The sequence below is a fragment of the Pipistrellus hanaki genome (genome assembly GCF_964339955.1).
Source record: "Pipistrellus hanaki genome assembly, chromosome: 1".
Classification (NCBI taxonomy): domain Eukaryota; kingdom Metazoa; phylum Chordata; class Mammalia; order Chiroptera; family Vespertilionidae; genus Pipistrellus; species Pipistrellus hanaki.
Genome location: NC_140503.1, coordinates 80,533,025 through 80,557,135, shown reverse-complemented (window position 1 = coordinate 80,557,135; position 24,111 = coordinate 80,533,025). Strand labels below are relative to the sequence as shown.

The 24,111-nt window shown below is 41.1% G+C and overlaps 1 protein-coding gene across 8 annotated transcripts in view; it reads right to left on the bottom strand.

Annotated features, from left to right (window-relative positions):
* The window catches only part of AKAP6 (A-kinase anchoring protein 6), a 456,973-nt gene that overhangs the window by 300,335 nt on the left and 132,527 nt on the right, over nt 1-24,111 (bottom strand). Inside the window, exon 1 of one of the 8 annotated variants that reach the window (XM_084874317.1) lies at nt 12,861-13,212. The exons of the other annotated variants lie outside the window; for them this stretch is intronic. The gene's annotated coding sequence lies outside the window, so the exon portion shown is untranslated. Of the gene's footprint in view, nt 1-12,860; nt 13,213-24,111 lie in introns of those variants that run through there. 8 annotated transcript variants of the gene reach the window in all.

Genomic DNA, 24,111 nt, shown 5'->3' with positions numbered 1-24,111 from the left:
AGCATATGCCAAGGCTGCAGTTTTAATCCCATTATGGGGTGTGCAGGAGGCAGCCAATTGATGTTTCTCTCTCACTGATGTTCCTATCTCTCTCTCCATCTCCCTTCCTCTCTGAAATCAATAAAAATATATTTAAAATAAAATTAAAAAATAAAGAGGATTCAGAGGATCCTTGGGGATATACTTTACACAACTAAAATTTCAGTCCTTAACAATTGCTTAGGAATTACTGAAACATATATCTTTTTCTAATTGACTTTTATGAACTTCTTTGTTTGCTTCCATCAGCCAAAAACTTTATACTGGTGAAGTTGTTTTATTTTTGTGCTCATCCCTTCATCTTCAGAATCAAAAAGAGCAGAATGCATACATCTAACATGTTAATGCTGAGCATCGGGGCCTAAATTAAAACAAGGAATTCAGCTCATATCTTAGTTATAAAAATCCATTTTGGTATTTTGCCTCCTGCATGCTTGACTGGCCCTCCATATTAGAACTACTCTTCAGCAAGCACGACGCATACAGAGCACGACGAAAGTTATTGAATTCCAATAATGTGGTTTTAAATCTCCCTCATTGCCCTTTCCCAGAGGCCCCTTTGGGAAATAAAAATAGACCAAAGTAATGTATCTGACTACCAAGTGCAGCAACCATCCATTATTAATGCCCCAATGACACACCACAATGGAGGATGAAGGATCCACTCAAACAGTTTCTGTAACACTGACTCGGCTCTTGAAAGAACATGGTACTTTACTTTTGAAATCAGCAACCAGCCAAGAAACAAATTCAATTTCAATGCACTTTGCAGACCTCCAGATTAATTTTACCTATAAAGTCATTTTTAAACTTATTGCTTATCTAGATTGACTATAAACTTAGTGAGGAAGAACTTGTTCCCTCTGATTACACACAGAATTCCGTTCATCTCAAATAAGGAAAAGGGTTTCAGAAAGATCACAAAAGGAAAAGCAGAACCAATAAATGAGCTCTGAGCAAGCCCAAATGTCAACTGAGCCTCAGGTCATTCCTTTCAACATTTATTCTGGGACTAATAAGCTCCATCTGACGTATCCTAAGTCTTATGCCTCTGTACCAAATTTAATGTCAGACAGAAAATACCTTGTAAGTTTCTAATGAAAATTCAGACATATACAAATAAATTAATAATGACTAATAAAATTAAAGAAACAGTGAAAGGGGTGAATGGAGATGCAGAAAACAAGAGTAAGAAAATACAAGAGAGATTTACAAGGATAATACAGCATATTATATCTCTACTAGAGGCCTGATGCATGAAATTTGTGCAGTTGGTGGGGAGTGGTGTCCCTCAGCCTGGCCTGCACCCTCTCACAACCTGGGATCCCTCACTCGAACCGCCCACCTGCCCGCTTGCTCCTTACTGTTTGGCTTGCTGCTCCTTAGCACTGAGCGGTTCCCACCACTGCCACTGCACTTGCCAACCATGAGCCCTGCTTCTGGCTGAGCGGCGCTCCCATTGTGGGAGTGCACTGACCACCAGGGGTAGCACCTGCATTGAGCATCTGCCCCCTGGTGGTCAGTGCACTTCAAAGCAACCGATTGTCTGGTTGTCCGGTTGTTCCGCCTAAAAGAATTTGGACATTATCTACTTTCCTAAAAGGAGAAGGGAGTAGGATTTGAATGTGATTTTTAAATAGTATACTATTAAGAGTTTTTTTTTTTTTAAATGACAAAAGGGAAAATGATAAATAAGAAACTTAAAATGAGATAGTTACTGCACTCAAGCACTCAGTTTAGCACTATAGAAGGAGAAAATATGTGGTCAGAAATAAATGGATAAAGGAAAAGACCTGTGTAGGAAATTAGAGACACATGGAATTATCTATAATTAATGCAAGAGGACAGCAGAAGATGATTTCTGAGTAGAACAAACTAAAGACCTGGTATACCCAACTAGGAAGATCTTGTGTCTTTATAATTGCATAACATCTTTGCAAAAATAGTTCAGAATCTGAGTGGAAGGCAAAAGCAAGGTTCAGCTGAAAGAAACAGATACAGAGAGGCCTACTTTGGAAAGAGTTGAATTCCAATTTAAAAAAAAAAAAAAAGTTAGACAACAGAAAATTCCTAAAAAAAAAAAAAAAAAAAAAAGAAAAGAAAAGAAATGTATCTCTGGACCCAGTGAAAAGGGAAGTCTATAATTAAATAATTAAACTTTGTCCATATTGCTTGTCCATTTATACTACATGTAGGATTTGTGTTCCAGGATTGGTCACACAAAGGTCTCAAAGATTCTCACACTCCAAGCGGAGAGTAGAAGGTATGTGTAGGATGACATGGTCCATAGGGACCTCTCTTCCTCCCTTCTCCCTCAGGTTGGTGCAAAGGTCAAGACCATCAGTGACCCCAAGGAGCCCTCAGTATTAAAAAGGCCCCCAGCGTTTCATCACAGAGCAACAAAGAATGAGGATTTGATTGGCTAGCTGGACTCTGGTGATTTCCCTCAGCCCGAGTGGACATGAAAGAACAAGTGGGTGCTGCTCTGAAGTAACATTCTGCCATTAATGTACACAGACAAGAGATCATTCTTGATATTGGAAAAAGCAGCTCAGCACCTAATTATAATAGCACTCATTCATTATAGAAAGACTAGGTCTATCTCAGGTACAGACACAGCCTAAAATCTATGATTAGGCTATGACTGGTAGAACACAAGCTGGAAACCACTGTGTGCGTAGGGAAGTAAAGCACATAAATAAAATACACCAAAACATTTCTGGAGAAAAGGATTGTAGGTGATTTTTTTCCTTCATGTATGTTTCTGTATGTTTATATTTATATGTATATATTACAATTTATTATAAGGAATATGAAATACATTTTCAAAAAATAATTTGTTGGGGTTCGCTTGCTTATTTGTTCTTCAGCACATACACATAGAAATTGGAGGCAATGCTGAAGCAGGAAGGCTTGGTCAGTAGTCATAGAAGAGCGGGGCAGAGAGAAGGAACGGTCCCACAAAGGCTTTTGTGTCAGGGCCCTGGAATCTAGCTGGTCAGGAGCGCCAGATCCCTCTGTAGGTGCTCTGCCCACAGAGGTATCCCAGCCAAGGCCTTACCCACAGACTCACCCCAAACTTCCTTTAAATGCAACCAGAATACATTTTGTTTTCCAAACTGTGGGAGGTCAGCTGCACTGCAGGGCAGTTGCCAGGGTTTATGGAATGACAGAGATTTCCGGGAGAGGCAACTTCAATAAAGGGGTGTCAAGTAACACACAGCGAAGGCTGGAAAAACCAACCCTCAGAAGGACTATAAAAAGCCAGCAGAGTCGCATGTCTAATCAGCGGAACTCTGTTTGCCTTGGGGCCAGAGGAGTCTGGGAGCTCTGACTATTCTGGCTGCCAAAGAGCAGGCAGTGCCCTGACCCACCCCAAGCAGGAAGCTGGTGTCCTGGAGCCACCTCCCTCTTGCGTAATCACTGGGACTCGACAGGCCAGGACACTGTCATTATAACAGTGCATTCTCTACTTCACTTGTACAGAGAGTCATAAAACATACTTGCACATCATATAAAACACACTTATTCACCATGCCAGTGCGAGAATTTTTTTAAAAAAAATTTTTAATATATTTTTGTCCTGCCAGAATAGCTCAATGGATGAGCATCGACCTATGAACCAGGAGGTCACAGTTCGATTCCCTGTCAGGGCACAGGCCCAGGTTTTGGGCTCAATCCCCACTAGGGGGCATGCAGGAAGCAGCTTATCAATGATTCTCTCATCATTGATGTTTCTATTTCTCCTCCCTTCCTTTCTGAAATCAATTAAAAAATATTTTTAATTATTTTTCACGGAAAGTAATGAGTTCATTGCAAAAGAAGTTAGAAAACATAAGACGAAAAAATTAATCAGGGGCCATGTCTTCCTTATTTACCACTTATCCACAATGCCTGGCACATAGTAAGCACTCAATCAATAATCACTGAATGAAGAGTCATTAAGTAAATCACCAGTAATCCTACTCTTCATACAAAGTGGTGCATTATTTTTTATTTTGTATTTTTTTTATTTACTGAAATATCATGAATATCCTTTTATACCAATAAATATGTTTCATAATTCTTTATGGCCCCATAGTGCTCCATTTTTTAAAAAAATACAATATTTTTTAACAAGCCTTTGTACTGGATGTTTGGTCTTAAAGACACAAATACCCTATTGATTAACCAACAAATTCTGCTCTTGTTTTTCCTTTTGTTAGAATTTAAGTTCTATGAGACTAGAGACATTTTGTCTTATTACTAGGCCCCCAGACCTTATTATAGTTTCTTACAATCAATAAAGATTGAATAAATAACCACTCTTGTCTGTTTCCTTCTTTTAGTTCCTATTTCCACAACCCTGCTTCTGTTTCTTCTGAACTATTAGCATAGCCTCCAAGTTGGTTTTCTTCCTCAATATGTCAATCACCGTTATTGAATTTAATACCCATAAATGCCTCCTTACTTATGTGATGAATTCCCCTTTCCTTATGTTATTCTCTTGCACAGAACCTAAAGGCTCCACAAGGTTGCGAAATTCAAGTCTTTATTCTAACTTATCAAAGACCACAATAAAAGAGTCACAGAATCTACTTTAGAGATTTTCAGTCTGAAACCATCATTTCACATCTGAGTAATTGAAGCTTAGAAGACTCAATGACTTGCCAAGGACACCTGAGTGGCTAGTGGCAGAACCCAGGTCTGGCCTGCAGGCCAAGGCTTGTTCCTTCAGGTCATACCGGCTGCCTCCCAGTCTAACTTGCCAGCTTCATCCCCTACCCAAATTCAGAGACAGTTCCCAAACCATCCCTGAAATAAGCCTGACTCATCAGACTCTTGCCATTTGCTCACAGCTCTAGTGCTGCCTACACTGTCCTTCTGTGCTCAATCAAACCCTTTTCAAGGTCCTCTTTAAGCCCTTCCTCCTCTGCAACGCCTTTCCCAAACCCAACGGAATGCTTTGTCCGCTGATCTCTGACAGCACTCGCCTGCCATAGCATTCCCGCACTTAATTATATGTTGCCTTGCAATAGTAAATATATCACAGCTGAGTGCAGAAGCTTGCTGTATGTCTAAGGAAGAAAAAAAAAAAAGGGGGGGGGGGGAATGGAAGAAAAAAAAATCCACACACACCACTACATGTGCGGAGCAGCTAAATACATTCTGATACTGGAACACAGCACTTAATAAGCACAGCTCCCCAGTGTTGTGTCTCAATGTTCCATTTTACCCTCCCTTATTTTAAAAATATATATATTTTATTGATTTTTTACAGAGAGGAAGGGAGAGGGATTGAGAGTTAAAAACATTGATGAGAGAGAAACATTGATCAGCCACCTCTTGCACACCCCCCACTGGGGATGTGGCCACAACCAAGGTACATGTCCCTGACCAGAATCAAACCCGGGACCCTTCAGTCCGCAGGCCGATGCCCTATCCACTAAGCCAAACCAGTTAGGGCCCTCCCTTATTTTTAATGTATAGCTCAATTTGAGGCCAAAGTCTCTGGTTTGCTAATTGTAAAGACTTACACCTAAAAAGCAAGACTATTTTTTACACACTGAGACACTGGTTGTAAGGCCTCTCAGAGGAAGGATTGCACTTCATTTATTTTAGAATTCACAAGACTACAAATTTTGTAACAAGTCTTATTACTTTTCTATAAGCAATTCTACAAATGCCCAAATTTGAGTTTGCTATTTCATAATGACTGACAATAAATATACTGTAGGTCATAAATATATAGGAGTTGCTGTAGGTCATAAATATATAGGAGTTGTTTGTTGCCAAAAAAAAAGAACAGTGAAAGCAAACTAAAACAGAGGAGTGACTACTGGGGAAGAGAAGGTAAGCCTACAATTCGAAGATGATATGACTGTATACATGGAAAACTCAACAAATTCTATCAGATAGTGAAGTAAAAAACTATTATCAACTAGAGGCCTGGTGGGGGTGGGAGGTCCCTAAGCCTGACCTGCATCCTCTCCAATCTGAGAGCCCTCAGGGGATGTCCTCCTGATGGCTTAGGCTCATTCCCCATGATTCTCTATTCTCTGCAGACCTGCCTGCTTAATGCCACTGCAGGCCTGGTGTCTGCTTTCTGCAGAGGCCTGCTTGCTCCTCAGTGCTGCAGCGAGAGTCATGCAGGGCCCTGCTGTCTGCTCGCCACAGAGAACTGGGACGCTGCTTGCCCTTCACCCCCATGGCGAGAGCTTAAAGGACTGGGTGACTCCAATGGTGCTAAGTAGACTGCTCACCACTATCTTGTGGCTATGGGTGCCGCCATATTTGTTTCAAAGTGATGGTCAATTTGCATATTCCATCTTTATTAGATAGGATAGATACCATGTGTACAAATAATAAGCTCTTGGGAACTATCATTGAAGATTTCACTAATGATATAGCATCAACAAAGATAAAATACCTTAAAATAAACTTAAGAGAAATGTGGAAGAAAAATTTAAAACACATTAAAATATAATGTCTCAGTCATTAAAACAGTGCAATACTGAAACATAAATGCAGATAGACAATTGAAAATAATAATTACAAAAATATATTTAAAGACAGGTATTTGAGCATGTGATAAATGATGCATCTCAAATCAGTAGAGGGAAAAGATAATAACTAGATAAATAATCTGGGGGGAAATAAGTTGAATCCACTGTGTACCTGGATAAATTCCAAATGGATCAAAGACTTAAATGCAAAAAAAATGTAAAATTTACTACAAAAAAATAGGTAATTTTCTTATTTAAGCCCCATAGTGAGAATGCATTCTGGATTCTAAGTCCAGAGCCATAAACACACACACACACACACACACACACACACACACACACACACACAATCTTGACTGCCATAGGGGGAAAGAAAACTTCTGTGTATTGAAGAAAAATATACACCTTATGCAAAGTCAAAAGACAATTGGCCACTCAGGAAAAAAGTATATATCACAGTTAATATCCTGGGGCTAACCTCCTAATCAACACAAACCTCCTACAAATCAATAACTCAACTGAAAATAAGCAAAGGAAATTAACACAGTTCATAGAAAAATAATACAAATGGTCCTTAAACAAGTTAAAAGCTCCTCAACCTTGTTCATAGTAAGATAAATATAAATTTAAATTATAGCAAAATATCATCTTAAAGCCATAAGTTAAAAATTCAAAAATTTGATAACACCAACTGTTGGCAAAAGTGTAGTAAACAGGCATGCTTACGAATTCCTAGTCAGAGGGTAAATTAGTACAACCGCTGGGAGAGCAACTTGGCCATTCCTATCAAATTCCAAATGCACATACACATTCATTGCAATCCTACTTCTGAGAATTTATGTCTCCAATATATTTACAGTTTTTGTGACATTACTTATGTCCAAGCCTATTTGTTGCAATCTGTAATATCCAAAGATTGGAAACAGACTTGATGTCCATCAATGAGAGACTAGTTAAGTAAATTATGGCACACTCATTCAGAATACTTCATGGTCATAAAAAACAAATGATGATCATTAAAAATTCTCTCTATATTCTGGCATAGTAAGATCCTCATTAGGTTTAAAAAAGCAAAGTGTAGAACCATGTATATAGAATAACATGGGAGGAAAAATGAGTAAATTCATATTTACATATAAATATGAATGCAAACTCAGGAGAGATCTTCAAGAAACAAGTAAGACTAAGGAAGGAAGGAAGAAGCCGAGCAGAAGGGTTAACCCTCTGCCCCGGAGGGTGGAAGGGGCACCTTGCACTGTATATTCTTTAACATTTTTACATTTTTAAACTCTGTGAATCTATTTCATATTCAAAAATTTTAAATAACAAAACCCCAGACCAGTCTTCTGTGGGTAATACAAAGCTATAGGGCCGTGTTCCAATTCTATTGTCTTCAATGAAACCTGCCCTTTATAGACCCTTGTGTTATAATCAGCAGTCCATGGAGAGCCATCATTCTTTCCCACTAGTTTTCTTTGAAGAATATTATCTTATTTCTCCATATAAAATATCCCTTTCCATCTATGAAATAAAGCAGCTTATCCAAGCACTTCAATTCAATAATTTCACCATTAAGAGCACTTCTGTTAGTATTCTTCTAAGCACTTTTAAAAAGCTGAAAACTTCAATTGAACAGACGGCTCATTATAAGATAAAATGCAATTTATACATTGATTGAAATGGCTTGATGAGGACCTTAATAATCCTTTGCTTTGAAAGAGGAGCCTCAGTGTGTTTGGAAGGAAAAAGCCCACTCAATGATAATGCAGTGCTCAGAATAGTACTATTAGTTGAACCATTCAGTAATAAGGCATATTTGCTTCATTATATTGGGCTGCCTGTCATGTTCCAGAACAGCAGTAAAAGGTTTCTGTCATTAGTCATAGAGCATCCTGGAAGAGCTGATGAGATAAAATATTGAAGACAACAGGGTTTTTTTTTTGCAACTATTGTATCTACATGGATAGAATTAAAGAAGAGGCTGAGGGACAAATAAAGAGGAAGGGACAGGACAGTCTAATGGAGGAAACATCACCCAGGAGTTGCCACCGCATGACCCCCCTACACGCACACACACACACACACACACACACACACACACACATGTGCACACTGCCACTATGCAGTTTCCCCCCCTCAGCCTCCATGCCTCCTCCTCCCCTCACCACCCATTGCACAACCACCACCACCACCACACAATTTCCTCTCTCTCCCTACCTCCCTGCCACCCTTTCACCCTCCTTCCCTCACTCCCTCAGTGCCCCACTACTACTGGTCACCCACCATGTTCTGTGCCTTCCCCTTGCTATGAGGGACACATCATAGCAAGTGATTGAACTTCCATTCTTCCAGTCGAACTCCTGAGGGGACACTTTGCATGTTAGCCTTTTATATATATAGACTAGAGGCCTGGTGCACAAGATTTGTGCATGGGGGTATGTGTCCCTCAGCCCAGCCTGCACCCTCTCCAATCTGGGATTCCTCTCACAATCCAGGACTGCTAGCTCCCAACTGCTTGTCTACCTGCCTTCCTGATTGCCCCTAACAGATTATGCCTGATCACCCCCTAACCACTCCCCTGCCAGTCTGCTTAATGCCTAACTGCTCCCCGGCCGGCCTTATTACCCCTAACTGCCCTCCCCTACAGGTCTGGTCATCCCTAACTGCCCTTCCCTGCAGGCTTGATCGCCCCCAACTGCCCTCCCTTGCAGGCCTGGTCCCTCCCAATTGCCCTACCCTGCTGGCCATCTTGTGGTGGCCATTTTGTGTCCACATGGGGACAGCATCTTTGACCACATGGGGGCAGCCAACTTGTGTGTTAGAGTGACAGTCAATCTGCATATTACTCTTTTATTAGATAGGATAGTTGCTACCTTTTTGAAAGAGAACAATTAAGTTATTTGGGACTCTTACATCCTGAACGATTCTGTAAGGCCAGCAGTACCCTCTTTAACTCCACTGCTAACACACCCTGTACCTCATCCATGTGCTAGAACCACAATAGGCCTCTCTTCCTGACTACAGTAGCTTCCTAAGGGTGAGACCAGGTGATGTCATTCATCTTTGAATTTCCAATGACTGACATATATAAATAAGTCACTGGTTAAATTAATGAACAAATGTTTGCTACTGAAATTTCAACCAAAATCTAAATTAAAGGTTTAAAAATAAGTGTCCTGTGGAAGTTTCCCATAATATAAAGAAGCCATGCTTTAATCTATTGATATACATGTTAATCTGATTATTGAATCACTCTAGGGATCATAAGAAGATAGATCCTTTAAAAAAATAAAAAGTGCCCTGGTTGGATGGTTCAGTTGGTGGGAGTGTTGTCCTGTACACCAAAAGGTTACGGGTTTGATTCCTGGTCCTGTCACATACCTGGGTTTCAAGTTCAGTTCTGATTGGGGCATATACAGAAGACAATAAATTGATCTTTGTCTCTCTCTCTTCCTCTCTCTCTCTCTTTCAAATCAATTTTTTAAAAACAACAAAACAAAACATATCCTTGGGTGAAGATTAAATATATAAATAGTATCTACAGAAAGTGGAACATTATAGACATAACTGAAAAAATGCTTACTGCACCTAACTAAGGAGTCATCCGTGGTTATATGGGGGACAGATATTCAGCTAGCATGCCGCGGGGAGGCCACACCTGTTGTTTATAGCTGGCACCCATTCTACCTACATGGACAGTGCTTATTTCATGCTACGTGTTAAATAAATGAACATCATGCATTATGTGGAAAGAAGAATACCTACTATAAAATGACAATCACATTAACACTGGAGGAATGTTTTACTATTAAAATTGAATTGTGGAAAGAAATCTGAAAATGATCAGTGAATTCTGTTTATACCTTAACTATACAGTTTATTTTTTTATAAACACTTTAGATAGAAACTCCCTAAAGAAAGAAAGCCTTTATAAGAAAGATGGAGCAACTATATTAATATCAGAAAAAATACATTTCAGAGCAAAAAAAATATTACCCGGAATAAAGATAATCTATTCATAATGATAAGTGGGAAAGCTTATCAAGGGGATATAACAATCCTACATGCATCTAATGGGAGAGCTTCAGAATACATAAAGCAAAAACCAATAAAACTTCAAGGAGAAATAGACAAATTCAGTTATAATTGGCTATTTCAATAACCCTCTCTCAATAATTGATAGAACAAATAGACATACAATCAATAAAAATGGATAAAGAGAGAAAATTTTAACACTAGTAATGAATGTAGCCTAAGAATTCTCTCTCAAACAACAAAATATTCATTATTTTCTAGTGCTCATGGAACATTTACCATATGTCATAATTATAAAGCAAGTCTCAAAACTTTAAAAAAATTCAAGTCATAAAAAATATGTCCTTTGGCTACAATAAAATTAAATTCGAATAAAAAAAATAGCAAAAAGACCTCTGAAAAGTCCCCAAATATTTGAAAAATAAATAATACACTTCAAAATAATTCAAAGAGAAATAAAAAGGTAAATTGGAAAGCATTTTAAATGAATAAAAATACCAAAAAAAATGTTGGCTCTGCTAAAGCAGACTTTGGGAGAAAATTTATAGCATTAAACCCTTCTATTAAAGATGAAAAAAGTATCTCAAATCAATGACATCTGATTCCACTGTAGGAAACAGAAAAAGAAGAGCACTAAGATAGGCTACACAGAGAAACCCTAAAGGTATAATATACATTTAGTCATTAATACGTGATCCAGGGATGAACCTTCTCAAAGACCCTGCTACATATCAACTCCTAACCATTGAGGATGAATGCCCAGTCACCACACCTGATAAACACTGTAGGAGGCACTTGGCAAACAGTAAGTTCCTTTTAAAAGGCCACAGAAGTTAAGAATTGAAAGAAGGACACATACAAACTGTATTCATTCACAGGAAGTAACACTTGAGGATCATGTGTTTAATGAGTTATCTCATATTTCATGAGAATATTTGGCTCTTGCTACTTTGGTTGGGGGTATAAGGCTAAACTTTCATTAAAACGTGTTAATGTTTAGTAAACAATTATAAAGAGTCACACAAAATTGTCATTCTTATAGGTCCCAAATTATCTAACATTGGCAATTTCATATTGTTCAAGGTAATGATTTCTGATACTGCAATAGATATAAATATTAGAAGAGCAATAATTTGGAAACTTATCAGGTTTATTAAGCTGACATAATACACAAAGAATAGGACAATATTCCTTTTAACTTTTATTTTTTAACTTCATAAGTCTCAAATCATGTCTCTTCCCCCAGAAAAATTTTCCTCACCAAAGGCACAATTTAATATCCGATAGGCCACCTCCCAACTCCTTCACACAGACATCCTTCTAGGGACACCCAAAGGTTTCATGTGATCACATACATGTACATGTATGTTCCTTTTCATTAAATTTCTCCTGAGAAATTTATCCAAGGTTATGCAACATTGGTGTGTTTCAATTTAAGAAACTGATATGCAAAGAAGAACCGTCAAAGCATAACTTAAGTCATGACTTTCCATTCATTTTTACACATAGATTACTTAGAAGTGATCAGCTCTCAAAATAACTTTTAAATAATTTCTATTACAAAATCCAGTTTGCATATATGTTTCAGAAATGTGTTTATAATATGATACAAAGTATTTGTATACATTTAAATAAATGCTGGGTTAAATAACACACTCAGGCGGAAATTCCAAAGGACCATTTATAGTATTTACATACTTTCATTAAGTGCCAGATACTTAGAAGCCAAAACTAAATGATACTTTATAATGTAGGTCAACACAGGAATAAGAAAAGCAATAGCATTGCAGCATTTTATGTTAATTACACCGAGATGAGACATAAACATAAGGTTAAGTAAGGTTACTTGGAAAAAGTATGTGGATTTTCATTTTAGTCTAAAGATAAAGCCCAGATTCCCTATTACATGATTTTAAAATATGAAAACTACACTACAAGGTTTAGCCATCTCCCCTATGGTCTCCCAAAGTATGAAAGTCTCCCTTTTGGAGCTGAAATAAGGGAAATAAAACAGAAAAGAGGAAGGTCCATTTTAAAGAGGCATTTCACCACAGGCAGAGAAATCCCACTCCGTGTGACTCCATCGCCCCCCTGACGCCCTAGTATTCCAGCACACTGGAGCGAGAGCATGAAGGCTTCCACTAGCATACTGTCAGGGAAGGGGGCGGAGAGACAGGACCACGGACACGGGCATGCTGTGTGCAGGAGAGACGCTTGAGACTCTCATGTCCAACTCTCGAATGGAACAGTTTTATGACCTTTGCCCATCTTATAAAGAATTTCATATAAACAACATCCTACCTGAAGTTGGTGCAGCAAGAAGAAGTCCGAATTCCAGTGGGGTCCTACACCGGCTGCCCAAGTTTCATGTCCCTCAGCCAAGTCATTCGCGTCTGTCTGTTACTCTACTGTCAACCAACGGGCTGAAGCAGAGCACACACAGCCCAGATCTTGTGACTCGAGTACATTTGTTTTTACCAGCTGTCACTGGTCAACCAGCTTCACCGCCAGAGGACATAAAACACAACGTGTAGCTTTCTTTCCATACCTAAATGCCGACAGGCTTCGAGTCTAAGTGCCTAGCAGCTTGCTAAGAACTGTAACTATAGCAAGGTTTCAGATCCTCCATCCCGGGCTCCCGAGACTGCTAACTGGAATTTCAGTCCACATGTGCCCCTCACAATTAGCAGGGTTATTTTAGGCACTGACCTAAGTTCTCAGAGAATGCAAGCTGATGGCAAAGAGGTGTCTAATGTGTCAGTTGCTTGGTTACAACAGAAAGCTCATTGGAGAAGCTTATAATCTGTGTACAGCATTTCCTCACCCACTACATGGGTTTTACTTTAGCTGAGGCGAAACATTGAAATTATACACCTATCTTTTAATAATCACAGAGAGCTTAGACCCATCGCGAATAATAAGTCAACAGAAAGCATGCAAGTGACTTGGACAGCTGTTTCATAAAACGATTCTGAGTTCTGACTGGCAGTATTCAGTGTACTAGTGTACCGTTCCCTTCGTAAAAATAAAGGAACTTCCCAGATTCTTGCCAAAATTATTCATTCCCTTCCAGGTTCTTATAGAGAAAGCTATAAATACAAAAATACTCCAAATGCTTTTCATAGTTATGAATGTTAGTTCCCTCTATAAACTGCTACAAGTCTACTAAGGCCTGCTGCTTCTAAAGAGGCACTCCACCTACTGGCTAAGATGGCTGCTTTGTAGACATGCACGTCCTGTCATGAGAGAAATAACTAAAAAGAAACAGTGGAAAGGGATTGTTGTGCCTCCTTACCCGTGAGCCCCTCCAAGCAGCACTGGGCATTCTGACTGCCAGAAGCAACGGAGGATAAATCCACAAACCTCTCCACTTCCTCATCAGCACCCTTTCTCATGGTTTCCAGAAAAGTCAGAACTCGGGGAGAAATCATGAATTCCCAGGAGGGGGTGGAAATAAATCAGACATAAGGAAGAATTTCCTGGGTTGAGGATTTGCTGAGAACCTACTTGTGGAAAGAATCAGTCAAACCTCGTTCTGAGAGGAGTTTAAATAAAAGTGTTGGTAAGTCTGTTGGGAACGGTTAGCCATGGTCTCCCTAAAAAGGAAGCCCCAAAGTGGAAGAAGTCTGAGAGTCTCTTCTCTTTTCGTGGCTGCTGTTCCCAGGCTTCCAGGCAGTCAGCTCCTCGCAGGAGCCCCAGGCCTCCCAGGCTCTGCCCGCTGCCTGGTGTCTGAATGGTTGTTACCTCCCTCCTCCCTCCCCAAATGGGGACTCTCACAGCAGTTGCTGTGTGCCGGAAACCAATCATTGTCTCACTGATAGAAAGAGGCTGGTCAACCTTGAAGCTCTGAAAGGTCAGAGCCAACCACACCCTATCTAATTGAGACAATAGTAACTGAGGCAACTTCCCCATCTTATAATCACGTAAATCCTTACTGATATGATAATCCACTTATTACCTGCCTAAGGGCTATGGGTGTTTCCCAAAGCTGCTTAAGGGTAATGGGTGTGTCCCATAGCAGCCTCAATAAAAGGGATAGCAAGGCCAGAGCCTAGACTCTCGCCTGGCCCCCCATTTGTCCCAAATTAACTCTTTTCTAGTCTCTCTCTTCATTTCAGTGTGTGGCCTCCCCCCGAAACCGGACCCTGAGTGGGCCCTAATCACGCGGGTCGGGCTAAGGGTTCCCACAGCTGTGTCAGGCTCATCTTTGCAGAGCTGGTTCAAAACAGCACTGGGCCCTTAGCACAAGTCAACGAATGTTTGCAGAATAAATTAAGTCTGGGATGTTAACAGACTCACCAGAGCGCACATGGTCTGCCTCTGGGTTCAAGCTCCTCCCACCCTATTCCCACTCCTGAGACACCTAGTGCGGGGGACTAGCAGCTCTGAGGTGGCCCTGTGGATGGCACGTATAAAATTCATTCTAAGACACGATTATCTGTTGAAAGCACAAACACATGAGTACTGCATATTCACTCTTTAGTACGAGTATACTTAGAGCCCATTCCCAGCTTAAATCTTAAGCCAGGCCTGCTCCAGTCAGTCAGTCCAATGATAAATATGAATCTGCCTTCCCAAAGCCAAAAGGCTTTCATACAGATCTCTCTCTATCGTGCAATTTCCCCATTTCTCTAACACACCAGCTCCCACCTCCCACCAGCTGGGGTTTTTCCAGTTGTGATGATAATACCGACAGACAAGACATATCCAGCAGTCAAAGCCAACTCACTATGCGGGTGAATCACAGACTATAGTGGCTACAAACCGGTGGAATATTAACCTTCAAATTCTTTGAATATTTTTCAACATTAAGAAAAAAACATATTTTCTATGAGCAGTGGTGAAAATAATTGGACTACTGGAATATCTCAGTAGAGTTATTTTTTTCTTCCCTGGTTTTTATCTAAAATTTGATAGCATACTCTCATCATTGGTTTTTTTCTCTCTCTCTCTATCCCTCTCGCTTCCTCTCTGAAATCAATAAAATATACTTACATATTTTTAAAAATTAATAGCATAGCTTCTGATATCTTTTTAAAGAGAGAAAGCTATAACCCAAGTTCCGTGGTCAGTTGCATCCTGGCAGGGGGAAAAAAAGGAACATGTACCAGTACTTCACTGACTCCTATTTTTAATTCTCATTTAGATAGCTGTCAACCCTTGCCAGCACAAAAGAAGAACAATGACCAGAGACAAGTATTAACATCAATCTCAAAAGTTATGCTTATTTGAGAATTTACATATTCCTCAGAGTATTTAAGAAGCATCCAAATATAATTGTCCATAAGTCTGCCGCACACCAAAAGTTTATTTTGTGTGTGTGTGTGTGTGTGTGTGTGATCCAAATAAAGGTATCTGACAGAGTTAGCTGCAAGAGGGATCCTTCTAATATTCCTAATGCATTTAATGGCTTTCACTGAAAAATATATTTATTCATTTAAATATAAATTATTTATTCATTATCCATTATATAGTAAGTTCTGTGCTCAGCTCTCAGAATGTTAAAAATGAAAAGAACATGACCCCATCCTCAAGAACCTTTGGCTTTAAAAGGATAGACAGGTAAGTAAATAATGATGATGCAGCTGTAGAAGCACAGTGATCGTATCTGCAGTCAGAGTGATGAGAATAGGAAGGAGGGAGGCACCTAACTCAGAATAAGACAGAGAAGTCAATTACAGGACGTGGATGAAGCCAAGCTCTAAAAGACAAGCAAGAGCGCCAGACTTGTATTTGGGGGAAAGCACTGAGGAAGCAAAAGCATCCTGCAGTATGTTAATTGATCCCTTTCTCAGTGTATATGTGTCTCAAGTCATCACATTGTATAATAGCTTACATAGTATGAGAAGAGCCCAGCATGCAAGGGCAGGAGTGAGCAGAGAGTCAAGCGATGGAACCAGAGAATAAAATAATTCCTCACACCTCAAGCCAGCCCAGAGGAGGGCATGTCTAGGACCACTGCTCACAGTACACCTCAATCCTATGGGACTACCGAGGGTCTCTAGTGGGGGAGCATTTCAATTAAAACAATCTGATTAAGTCAAGATTCCGTTTCTCATTTGACTCATGAATCAGCACAGTTAAAATCAATTGTTGATTTGTTAAAATTACATGTTGATGTTTAATATTACTCTCTATCCAGAACTCACAAAATATGGGTTTAACTATAAACATAAGCTTCATTGTTAAAGGCAATGATTCAGAATCACAAAGTCATCAGAGTAGAAAATCTTCTAATTCAATTTCCTCTTATTGTAGAGGAGAAAACCAGAGCCCAAAGAAATTGTCATTTGCTCCAGTCACATGCCAAGAAGGGGCAGCCCCTACAAGCACCGAGTATCTGTATATGTTACAGCACACAGTGCCTGCCTTCAATATTTGCAGGGGGACAGAGGTAATGTATAAGAATAAAAGTATTATATAATATGCAAATCTACTGAATGGCCGAACAGCAGAACGACCATCTGGACATCCTTCTGGACCACCTTCTGGATGAAGTCAGGGCTGCAAGGGCATGAATTTCATGCCTCTAGTATATAATATATGTCATTTTATCCTATGATTTATAAAGGCCCATTGTTGGATTTTAAGTACAGTAGTGAGAGCTTGGGTGAGATTTGTTTTTATAAGGATCATTTCTTGTTTTGAGAGAGAATGAGTATAGGGGTCTTTTCAATAACTCAACAAAGGATGATCTTTGGGCCTAAGCTGAGGCTGTGGGGATGGAATAGAAAAGAGTGAACAAACTTTAGAAATGATAGGGAGCTATAATAAGCATGAGTTGGTAACTGGTTGGAAGTGGTGGGTGAGGAAACAAAGAAGCTAAGCATGGTTAACTCATTTCCTGGCATGGGTAACTGAGGAACAGTGAGTTTCTGTAGTGGGCCATAGATGATATTTATTTTTCTCCTCATTTTTATAAGAATATTAGAGACCTGGAGCACCAAATTCAGGTGCAGGTATGGTCCCTAGGTCTGGCCTACAATCAGGGCCATCTTCCCTGCCAGCAGCTGGCCCTGTCCCCACTGCCACTCGCCCCCAGTTCGCCCTTCACCATCGGGCAATCGGAGCCTGATAACCAGGGAGATGGACTGAGAGGTTGGCCATTTCCACCCGCTTGCTGGCCCTGCCCCTGCCGCAGGTCACCCTCCGTGTGTGGGGCGACCAGCAGGGTGGGGACCTTGGCCTGGCACTGCCCACATCCCCTGCCACCTACCTCCACTTCCACTCTCATCAGGCAATGGGAACCTGCCAGCCTGGGAAAGGGACCAAGAGGTGGTCAGTGCACCTCATAGTGATTAATTGAACAGCCATCATTAGGGTCAGTTTGCATATTACCCTTTTATTATATAGGATGTATTATACCTACAATTAGGGGGAAATAATAGAAGTTATTTTTAAAAGCAATTGTATGCAATGCTAAAAATTTTTCAAAGAAGTAGATATTACCTTAATACTAGAGACCTGGTGCATGAAATTCATGCACTGGGTAGGGGCTGTCCCTCAGCCCAGCCTGCCCCCTCTCACAGTCTGGGAGTCCTAAGGGGATGTCTTACTGACAACTTAGGGCCACTCCCTGTGGGCTGCGTGCCTAAGCCGCAGTCTGGCCTCCCTCTGAGGAAGGCAACCAGGCTGATCAGGGGAAAGCATTGCCCCCATCACCCCACTGCTGATGCCACTGCAGCCGCCAAGGTGTTTTTATCAACACGGACTCCAGTCCCTTCACCATGAAAAAATGACAACTTTCTTTAGGCATTTTCAAGATGTCTCTTTCATAGGATATGACTTGTCTTTCTTCCTTTTTCTTTCTTTCTCCCTTTTTTCTTCCTCCTTCCTTCCTTCCTTCCTTCCTTCCTTCCTTCCTTCCTTCCTTCCTTCCTTCCTTCCTTCCTTCCTTCCTTCCTTCTCCTCACCTGAGGATATTTTTCCATTAAGTTTTAGAGAGTGTGGAAGAGAGAGGGAAAGACAGGGAGAAACATCCATGTGAGAGGGACACTTGGATTGGTTGCCTCCTGCATGAGCCCTGACCTGGGCCCTGGCCACGGAGGATCCTGCAACCTAGGTGCATGCCCTTGATCAGAATTGAACCCGGACCCTGCAGTCTGCAGGCTGAGGCTCTATCCCTGAGCCAATCGGCTAGGACAGGATTTATCATTTCTTAGCCCCTCCAGCAGCGGACCTTTGTTTTTTGGGAGTGAGGTGGAAAAACCCTAGATCACCTTCTTGGATTCTTACTACCCAAGTTACCAAGAACACTGCGAGTGGTGTAAGGGGAGCTTAGCCAATGAGCGGTCAGAAAAGGTGTTTCCTCTGCAGCTCACACGCAGAGGCGGGACCGCCGGCACACCATGGCTGGCCGGCCCTCTTCTCTTTGCTCTGGGCCTGCCCTCAGCTGGACATGGGCCGCAGCTTGCCTTACTCCGCACGCAGTCCCCCTCCCCCCCCCCGCCCCGCCCACCTGTGCGCACAGCCTCCTCCTGAGCAGTTGTATCATTACAGTGTCCCTCACAATTTGCATATTACCTCCTATATATACATATATGTCACATGCTCCTAAGTCTAACCCAATGGAATACTTTTTCAGAAAGCATTCTTTCCAAATCCCTGAGTTTCCTTTAACATGTCAAATTTTCATAGAAAAAGGACTGGACAACTCTACCCTCTCCTCTCTTCTTCTTTTCTCTCCTCTCCTCTCAATATAATTTTTCTCAACGCCTTCTAAAGCTCCTTCCCCCTGGATACTAATTGTATTCTGAGCCAAAACAGATAATGTAGTGGAAATCAGGAATTGTCGTGGTGAATCATAAATTCCATTTTACCAAGGAGCCTGTTTATGCAGATCTCCCAGACCCTATATTAATCCAACCATTTTTCTCTCCCTCTCCATGCAGCCAGGCTCTATCCATCCTCATCTCCTGCCTAAAAGAGCCATACTCGTCTTTCTTCATATACAGTCATCCCAATGTAGTTTGTGTGTTCTGGGAGCTCCCCATAAAGTCTACCCCGGTATTCACCTCCTTCCCCTGACCTGTACCTTGAGCAGAGAAAAATGTATACACACTATGTCTGTGGAGTCTATTACATTTTGAAAATGAAATGTGTTTTAATACTAGTAAACACTGCCTTTTATAACTATTATTCAAAGTGTGTATACATTTTTTTTTTTTTTTTGGAACACCCTGTATTTCAGGCCAAATTGAGTTTCTCCACATACTAGTTATCTCTTTCTGACACCAAATCACACTTTTATGTTTTCTGATGTTTTTGTGGTTTCCTCTGATATGCCTTCTACCTCATTTGGCTTTCCCCCTGAGGACATGCAGTCCACCTGTAACCTTGTCACCCAGGCTGCTGGTTCAGCTGCTGCTGCTTCACATCTTGACTCCAGTTGTAGCAGAATTTTCCTCCTCACTGTTCACTTACACTTGGTCATCTGTTTAGCAGAAGGATCCTTAGCTCCCTGACATCTATCCTTTGGTTTCATAGAACTGAGCACGGTGTCTTCCTGATGGCAATCACACGGGGACTTGGCCTGTGGGCATGCATGTGTGCATGTGTGTGTGCCTGTTTGTGTGCATGATGCTTCTGGGCAATCATATTCACTGATATTGGCTCTTAATCACTGCATATAAAAACTCAGAACTCCACACATGGCCATTCTCAGCACTGGCCTTTGCTCTGAGTCTTAAAGTTTGCCTTTGGCATTTATGGCTGATGCCCCTCAGGCCTATCAAGCTATGTGAAAGATTCATTGTGGATGCTAACACCCAGCCAGGCAGTACCCATTGACAGGAGAATCTAAGACTCTCCTCATACTAGCTACATGTACTGGGTAAATAGCACCTCATATGGCCAGGCATCATTCTGAGCATTTCACAGACACCACTTAATGTAATACTCATTACAATCTTATGAAGTAGAGGCTATTATTACAACCAGCATTTTACAGAGAAGGCAAACGAGGCCCAGTAAGCTGCCTTGTGTAGCCATATAAGAGGCGGGCCTGAAATTTTAACCCAGATAGTTGGGCTCCAAGAATTAACTCCCTTAACCACCTCTATATATTGCCTCTCATTTGTAGCAAAATCTCTAGAAATAAAATTTCTTCATCAGTAAGATCTGACTAAAATGATTTGGGGAACCAAAGTAGCAAATATGCTACAAGACGTTTCCTAAAGTCTGTGGCCACACACTGGTCTTGATTTTATGGCACTGAATTTGTTTGTCCAGGCAGACACACACACATGTGGAAACCAAGTGTCTCAGAGCCGAGTCTCCACCAGCCAGTCTCAGCCACTACTTGGGGGAACTATGAACCTTATCCTCAGCTTCCCTCTTCAGCTGCTTCTACTTACAGAACACTTCTCTTATTTTTAACTCAGTAATCCAAAAAGATCCTCAACTCGGGGCCCAATGTCTGAGGGTTTTCATCTTTATCTGACACAATTAGAACATGGCAACATAAAATTCTATGTATTGAAAATAAGCCTAAAATACAGTAAGGTACTTAGCTATATAACTATCTTAATTCAATGCATATCTAATGTAATTCACACAAGGGAAGCTCAACTTAAACCTCTAGCAACCCCATACTTGCTCTTGTTTGGGTAGATTCTGAGCTGGCTTGGGGGCTCCTGAGTTAAGGAGCATTTTTCCTCAGGCCTCTTTCTCCTACCTAGAAGTTGCTTTTAAGAGATCTACTCTTCCTTCCTGGCCTTCTGTGGACAACTCTTTTAAAAATTAATCACTCTGAGCACGAGGTCAGAATTTTTGTCAGTTTTGTGCATTGCTATGTTAAGAAGAATGTCTGACATGGTGGCTCTCGATAAAGATTTGCTGAAATTATTAATATAAGATATTAGAAAACAAGCAGATAAATGTGTTAAGAAATGATATATTGAATTTTTGTTTCAGCATAAAAATAGGAAAATTTTAAGACACTAGGTAGATAATGATTACAATATTGTGTAATTAAAAGTGGGTAACTAGAGCTGAAAATGATTTCTGGCTGCGGACTGGGCTCAGATTAAGATGTGAGGGTTCAGGTGTGTGGATTGTTTGTACGCTAGCCCTGCAAAGAGAAGCTGCTCTGCTTGAATCTCCACACTGAGAAAATTCCTCAAGGTGCCTCTTTTGAAGCTCTGCTCTTTATAGAATAGTAAACATGCACTTGCCATCAGTCGGTCAAGACACCTTGCCCAAATGTCACCTTCAAAATAAGAATTAAATCATCACTAAAAATAATGGGTTGGGGGATGTCTGAATTAGCTGCAGTCAGAGTGAAGGCGAAATGTCACGGTGAATGCAGAGAGCAGGCCTGGAGGGAGCCTGCACGGAGTCTCAGCACTGCAACTCACAACTCAGATTCCTTGGGAAAGAAACTTAACCTTTGTGCTCACTTGCTAAGTGAGTTAGGACCAGACCCACATCATAGGATAAGAATTAAATGTGATAGTATGTGCCTAATATGTGATAGTACCTGACACATAGTAAGTTGTGAATTAACATTCACTATGATTATTATACTAGTGGCCCGGTGCACGAAATTCATGCATGGGGGAGGGGAGGTGTCTCTCAGCCTGGCCTGCACACTTGCCAATCTGGGACCCCTCGGGGAATGTCCAACAGTTGGACATCCCTCTCACAATGCGGGAATGATGGCTCCTAACTGCTCACTTGCCTGCCTGCCTGATCGCCCCTAACCATTCTACCTGCTGGCCTGCTCATCCCCAGCTGCCTCCCCCTGCTGGACTGCTTGCCCCCAACTGCCTTCCCCTCCTGGCCTGACCGCCTTGCCTTGGCCCTGCCACCATGGCTTTGTCCAGAGGATGTTCAGAAGGTCTCCAGGAAGGTCTCATTGTCTAGTTAGCATATTAGCCTTTTATTATAAATAGAGGCCTAGTGCATGGGTGGGAGCTGGCTGGTCTGCCCGAAAGGTGTCCTGGATTAGGGGGGGTCCCCTTGAGGGTGGGGGTCCCCAATGGGAGGCATGACCAGCCTGGGTGAGGGCCTGATGGCCGTTTGCAGGCTGGCCACAACCCAGTTGGAAAGAGGGTCCCTGCTAGGGGGTGTAGCCGACCTGGGTGAGGGCCATTTGGGGGTGGTTTGCAGGTTGGCTAAGCCCCTGGCTTTGTCCAGAAGGTATAGATAGCCATAAACCATTCCATTCCATGGTATAATGTTAATCAGACTGTAACTCTGGAGTCATTTCCAGAGGGTAAGTTTAAGCAAATGTACTTCCTGTGTCTCAAATAAAAGTATAAAATTGAGAACAAATGTTCTATAGCTATGGAAGTGAACAAATGCACATTTCTTTCCCAAATGAGTGGAAAGTTACTTTTCATCTCAAAAGAGTTGATACACTTTCTATGTTTCAAAGCAAAGAAAACATCAATAAATTTATACAAATGTAACACAGAGATCCGGAATCAGAACAAATATTGGAAAATGAATGAAGAGCAAACATCAAAAAGAATTTGCAAGACCAAGTGAACTGGAAACATGTCCCACAAAGGGAACTTAAATCCTCATCCCCTTAGGGAGTAGTGCTAGTTTCCTGCAAGATGCTTTTTTTCTTTCTTTCTTTCTTTTTCTTTCTGTGAACTATAAGCCAGCCATCTGGAATTTAGTTTGGTTACAAATAAGTTTGTCAGTCTGTTTACTTGTATTTTTTCTCTCCTTAGAGAATTCTAAAGATGGTCCCCTTTATCACTCAGTTTTATTTTGTTTTTATCAGAGAACTTGTTTGTAGAAGTTGAACCATGTGAACTTACCTATATTTAACCACCATGAAAGCAATTTCATATGGTTCTGCTTCATTTGTTGACAGTTGGATGAATGTGGTCTTACGGGAGTTGGGAGGTAAGGAAGTGGATGGATAAGAAGAATTATAGTTCTCAATCAATTTTCCCTTCACACTTGAAAGTTGTTGCGTCACAAAACCATTTGTTGAGGAATTGGGATGACTTCACGTGGAAGGTCTGGCGTTCTCTTAGCTCTGATGGAGAAAGGAAGGGATGCTCATGCTGACAGTAGCAGCAGACCCGGGAGCCAAGAGTAGGAGAAGTGGCAAGAATGGAACCGCTAACCCAGCAAAGAAAACAATGGCCCTCTGTGCTGGGAAAAGGCTGCATGTCTGGTGGATGACAAGTTATTCTGAGAAACAAGACCAGGCAGTCACCTACCACGTAAACTCTAGATTTTTAGTCCCCTCCCCCATAATCAACATCCCTTCAAATGAACCTTGTCTAGGCAGGTTTCCTAAACAATGGCAAAATGCTTAGATTACGAATCTACAGGAATGCAAGCAGCAAGCAGCTTGCCCCACTCATTAAACATCTCAAGCTCTTCTTCCCCATTCCCTCTCTCTTTCTGCTTCGGAATTTTCATTAGTGTATGACATTTGACTCATTCTGAAAGCAGACACTATGTTTTCTGGATTTTCTCATTTGCAAACCAGATGGCCTCTCCACTGGTCCCAGGGAAGAGGGAAAACAGCTTGTTATCCACAATTTCCCTTGGCTTTTCCTTCTCCGGTTTCCAACATGCAGTT